Below are 5,737 nucleotides of genomic sequence, written 5' to 3'. Positions count from 1 at the left end.
ATAAAGATCAAATGGTGGAGGGAAGCTGGTCGGGCTTACCTGAGAAAGCAGGGCCATTGGCTTTGAATACACCTGGAATTGGTGGGCAGCCACCTGCCTCAGACACCACTGCCCCCATGGTCTCCTGTGGGGAGGGCAGAAGGGATGGATGGCAGCGGGGTCGGGGAGAGAGAAGACAAAGGTGAGTAGTGTATCCTGTGGGGCCATCATGAGGGGGAGAGAGAGAATCCAGGTACAACCCCACCTCCAGTGCCATCACAGATGCTAGAAGTCCAGTCTCCACCTGCTGCTGATCTAAGAGCATCACCGGCCCTCCACAGAGCTTCCTGGGCCCCTTAGAGCTGGGTTGAGAGGGTGGTCCTCGGTTCTAGTCTATTCCTCTCCAGAGGAGCAGTGGACCCCAAGGCTCAGCCAGGGGTGGGGATGGGAGTGGGGGGTGCTCTCATTGGACTTGGGGAGTAGCAGGAAACAGAAGCCAGTGGGCAGCCCAGAATCCTGCTGAAACCCACAAGAGTCCCTCAAGCCTACGGCTGCCTTGCAGTTCCCCTAGCCCTCTCCCACCTCACGGCAGGTCCTTCCAACTTTCCCATCAGGCCTGCTGGGATGGACATTTGCAACTGTTTCCAGCACCAGGAGCAGAGCTGGGAGGGATGTCAACTCTAATTTCCCACGGGATGGCCAGACCCCCTCCCATGTGTTTAGTTTTCCTCCAGACCCTCAGATCTCCGGCCTTGGTTTTGTATACTGGGAGTAGTTGATGTTCGCCACGGACTCGCTCACTCCTGACGTTCTCACTGTCTTCACTAGACTCCCTCTCCAGATGCCATGGGCCAGCCAAGCCCGAGATTCTGCTGGGCACCTCCTCCTCCCCTCCCCCACCCTATCATACTAGGAATTTCCTCCCAGACTTGCTGCTTCATTTCACCCTTTTATTGTCACGAAACATACGTATTCATCGTTTTAGCTATTTGTAAGTACACGATTTGATGGCATTAAGTACATTCACAAGGTTTTATACTATCACCAGCGTTTATACACCAAAGTTTGTCATCATCCCCGACACCCCCAACATAAACTCTATTCCCAATAAACAGTAACTCCCCATTCTCCCTGCCCTCATCCCAGCTAACCACTATTCTACCTTCTATCTCTATACATTTGTCTATTCCAGGTACTGCACATAAGTGAAATTATACAACGTTTATCCTTCTGTGTCAGACTGTTCCACTCAGCATATTTTCAAGGTCCATGCATCATGTTGTAATACATATCAAGATTTCGTTTATTTTTATGGCTGAATAATATTCATTACATACACACACATATATATATACATATATATATATATACACATTGTGAATATGTGTGTGTGTGTGTGTGTGTATATATATATATATATATAAAATTGTGAACAGTGATGCTACAAATACGGGTGTACGAACATCTATTTTGAATCCTCTTGGGTACATGCTAGGCATGGAATTGCTGGGTCATATGGTAGCTCTCTGTTTAACTTTTTGAGGGGCCGTCAAACTGTTTTTCCCAGTGACTGAACCATTTTAGTTTTCCATCAGCAAGGCATGAAGGCTTCAATTGCTCCATATCCTCACCAATACTTATTTTCAAGTTTTTTTAATTATAACTATCCTAGGAGGTGATAAGTGGTTTCATTTCACTCTTAAGCCCCCTCAATGCCCAAGATACTTGTCGTATTGTCTGAGAATGGTCCTATTCTTGTAGTACATGGGGTATAAATAATCTGGTTTCAGAGGGAAAGCCAAGAGGGTAAGACCTGTGTATGGTTCCCTCAGGACCACCATTTTCACTTCCACATCCCGCTCGGTGGTGACCAGGGTGGCGTGTGGAGGTGACAGCTCTCTCCCTGAGGTCCTGGAGTCCAGCTGTGTCCCCCTTTCCCACTGACAGAAGCTGGAATGCCAGAGGCTGCAAGAACAGTTTTTGAGGAACAGGGAGAAAAGGAAAGAAAAGTGAATGAGAAAGAGCTGGACGAGCGTGAGGTTGAAAGGGCAGGGCCCAGGAGTGAAAGCGAGGAGAGAAGAAGAGAGATTGAAGAGGGGAGCTAATCACAGACTCCAGTCTCCCGAGAAGTGGGTTTCACGGCTCCTTCTCTGCATTTGATTCTTCTCTCACGGGTCTGAGCTGGAAAATTACAGAGGTTCTGCTGCGGAACTCCCTGCCACCTTAGCCCTATAGCAGCTTCAGAGGATAGAGGGGGTCAGCTTTTCCTGGGGGTCCCATCAGGGCCAGAGGCTAAGCCTCAGGTGGCCCTGAGAACACCAGTCAAAGACCCAGCAGACTGGAGAATCCAGCTGTTGTCAATGCAGCTGTTGCTCCGGGCATCGCCAAGGAAGCGTATCTTTGCAGACCTTCGAGGGGTGCAGGTTGGCCCAGGAGCGGGAGGGCCTGGGAACCGGGTCACAGTGGGACCTGCATGGGGCGGTTGATCAGCCAGTGGCTATCTGCCTGCTTCTTCTTGTCCAGACGGCTCTGGAAAGGCAGAAGAGATGCTCAGAGGCTCACTCAACCCAAACTGCAGGACAGGGAGATGCGCGGAAAAGGGACGAGAAGAAGCCCGGGGAGGCCAGGAGAGAAGACCTGGGGCAGCGGGGAGGCCTGGGACACGTTGATCAAATGTCAATCGAGCGTGTAAGTCTAAACCACAACACGTTCCCCTCTCAGCTCCCTCTCTCTCCCCCTCGCTCCCCGTCTCTCTCCGTTACTATCAAAGCAAAATTTATGAAGGGCTCGAGGCACTGGATATTCCTTGTATTTCAATCTAACTTTTTGCAATCTCAAGTGAACAGCTTGGCTGCTTCTGCCTGTCAGGGAATTTAAATTGCAGATGGGAGGGTGAGCCAGCTGCCCCGGCAGGAACAGCCCCGCTGGTGCGCACCATCATCGCCTAGCAACTAGGCTGGGAAGAACCTGACTGAGCCGCAGAAAGTTCCACCCTGGAAAGTGACCTTGACCCCGGGCATCTCCTGGGAAAAGAAAGGGAGCTTCCCAGAAAGAAGAGTCAGCCAGGTAAGAGGTGTGCTCAGTGGAGGAACACAGCCACAGACACCACGGGCGTGTCCTTCTTTGACATACCTGACTTCTGCCTGGTTTGTGACATTCCATTGTTTTGGAGATTGTTTTCACATCAAAGACACCACCCTTCTTCTCTGTGTACCCTTCACACCTCACACATTGACAATGTGTGGAGAGAGATGAGAATGAATAACACACACACACACACACAATCACATGCAGAGATCGGCGCTTACGCTGCTGAAAACACAAACCACAAGCAAATACCTACAGCAGCTAAAAGAAGTAGCAAATCCACTATGTCTGCTCCCCTTTGGACCTCAGTTCTCCAGGATGGAACTGGTGTGGCCTTTGGCCTTGGTCAGAGTTAGCGTTAGAGAGTTCGCTATACTTAGCATCCTCATCTAAAATCAAACAGCATCCCAAATGCACTTAAGGTCATCAACAAGGAATATTTGGTTTTGTTTCATTTAGATGCTAAGCTGTGTTTAACTCTTTTGCAACCCCATGGACTGTAGCCCACCAGGCTCCTCTGCCCATGAGATTCTCCAGGCAAGAACACTGAGCGGGTTGCCATTTCCTTCTCCAGGGGATCTTCTGATCCAGGGATCAAACCCACGTCTCCTGCATTGGCAGGTGTGTTCTGTACCACCTGAGCCACCTGGGAACCCTCATCAAGGCATATGCTTTTACTTAAACAACCGACTTTGACAATGAATACGTAAACAGTAGCCCAATGCGTCTGTTTGTCAAAATCTACACGTATCGGTGTTCCCCCAACTTGGAGGCATAACGGACACTCTGCACACACTCATGGAAAAACACACCCACATCAGATACACCCATTTCCAGCATGTGTGCAGAAGATACCTGATGTAGTTCTGGGTTCCTGTTATGAGTTGTATTGTGTCCTTCCTCAAAAAAAAAAAAAAAAAAGGATATGCTGAAGTTCTAATCCCTGGAGCCTTGGAACGTGCCTTACTTAGAAATAGAGTCACTGCAAATGTAATTAGTCTAGACGAGGTCGTAGTGGACTAGGGTGTCATAGGACTGGAGTACTTCTAAGAAGACGGGATGGGCCGCGGGGATACACAGAGACTTAGGGAGGATGCTGCGTGAAGGTGAAGAGACTGGAGTGATGCAGCTGCAAGCAGGGAGCACCACATATGGCCGGCAAACCAGCAGAAGCTGCAAGAGGCCAGGAAAGGATCCTCTCTGTAGGTTTCAGACAGAGTGCGGTCTACTCCACTGGATTTCAGGCTTTTTCAGGACCAGGAGATGATCCGTTCTACAGTTTTAAGCCACCCAGTTTGCAGCCCTGAGGAATAACACAATCTTCCTTTGTTGACTCTGTAGGAGGGGACCAGAAAGGCCCAAGTGTTGGCAGTGAGAGCTCGGAGTGAGACAGAAATGGGTCTGCACAGGGGTGAGCTTGGGCCCTCTGGATGCAGAGGCTGGCGTGGAGTTTGAGGGTTTGAAAAAATCTCTGTGACTCGGGGAAAAGAGCTGGGTATTGACTTTTTGGCTAAATTGTGGTTTTTCATTAGGAGTTTCTTCAGTGGATGATCCCTGGCCCTTGAGTGTCCTGTGGCGGAGCAGTGATCTCAGAGTGTTGAGGCAAGCACCTCCAGGTCCTCGCCCTGGTCTTCCTCACACCTGTCAACCCCACTCACCAGGCACTTCTCCACTGCTGCCTGGTCCTGTCTTTTAGCTTGTCCTTCTCCCCCATGTGTGTGTCTGTGTGTGGGGAGTATGCATCTTCCAGGACTGGCACCACACCATGTCCTTCACTGGATCCCGCAGAATGCTGTGCGTTTAGTAGGTGCTCAATAAAATGTGTGGGAATTGAAGGTTGAGGCACCCAAACTTGAAAACCATGATTCACACAAAGATGCCTAGTTAGTCACCACCAGTGGAATTAGGACGCTGACCTACTCATTTCTGAATTGTTATTATTGCTATATTTTCAGTACCCCATTCATTGTGTCCATGATCATATTTTCCCCTTTAACTCATTCAGGTATATTCACATCTGATACCTAGGTCTTCCTGGAAATTCCAGAAGGTAGGTATAATGGGTATGATCACCCCATAGTCAGAAACTAGACAGATCTGCATATTGGAGGAGGAGGAAACTGGACAAGAGTTGGGAGAAGATGGTTCTAGACCCGCCCACTGATAGGGCAGGTTACTTCACCTCCCCTATCAGTGTCTGCAACATGTGAAATGAAGGTATGTATTTATGTTACAGTCCATGGGGTCACAAAGAGTCGGACACATCTGAGCGACTGAGCATACACATCTATGCTTTAAGCAAACTGCAGATGACTCCTGACCTCTAATTTCCCAATTATGGTAGACAGAGAAAAGTGCCACCCAGGTCCTCTTCTGTGGTCCCTTGAGGTCAGCTTCAGCTGATGGAACTAAGCCCACAAGATCAAGTATGAGCAAGGCACAAGTATCAAAGGCCGGGGTGTCCTTTTGCCTTATGAGCAGTCCTCACTCCAGCGCCCAGGCTTTGAGACCATATCCCAGACTCAGTCCAACTTCCTCCCCTTTCCAAGCCTATCTCCTACCCTATCCTTCAGCATTGTGGATTTCCTAAGTTCGTCTTGCAGCCCAAACCCTACCCCAGCATCCGCGTCCAGAAGGCCCAACCTACGGCATCAACTTGCTCCTCTGCAGA

General features: G+C 49.5%; 1 non-coding gene across 1 annotated transcript; it reads left to right on the top strand.

Moving 5' to 3' along the window:
- The first annotated feature begins 297 nt into the window (after nucleotides 1-297).
- Nucleotides 298-369, top strand: MIR320B (microRNA mir-320b). Its single transcript, NR_030877.1, has one exon. It is a non-coding gene; the product is annotated as a microRNA mir-320b (primary transcript).
- Nucleotides 370-5,737: the final 5,368 nt, after the last annotated feature.

Source organism: Bos taurus, chromosome 4 (assembly GCF_002263795.3).
Source record: "Bos taurus isolate L1 Dominette 01449 registration number 42190680 breed Hereford chromosome 4, ARS-UCD2.0, whole genome shotgun sequence".
NCBI classification, from domain to species: domain Eukaryota; kingdom Metazoa; phylum Chordata; class Mammalia; order Artiodactyla; family Bovidae; genus Bos; species Bos taurus.
Note: the sequence above shows the minus strand (reverse complement) of the source record. Positions and strands in the feature narration are given on the sequence as shown.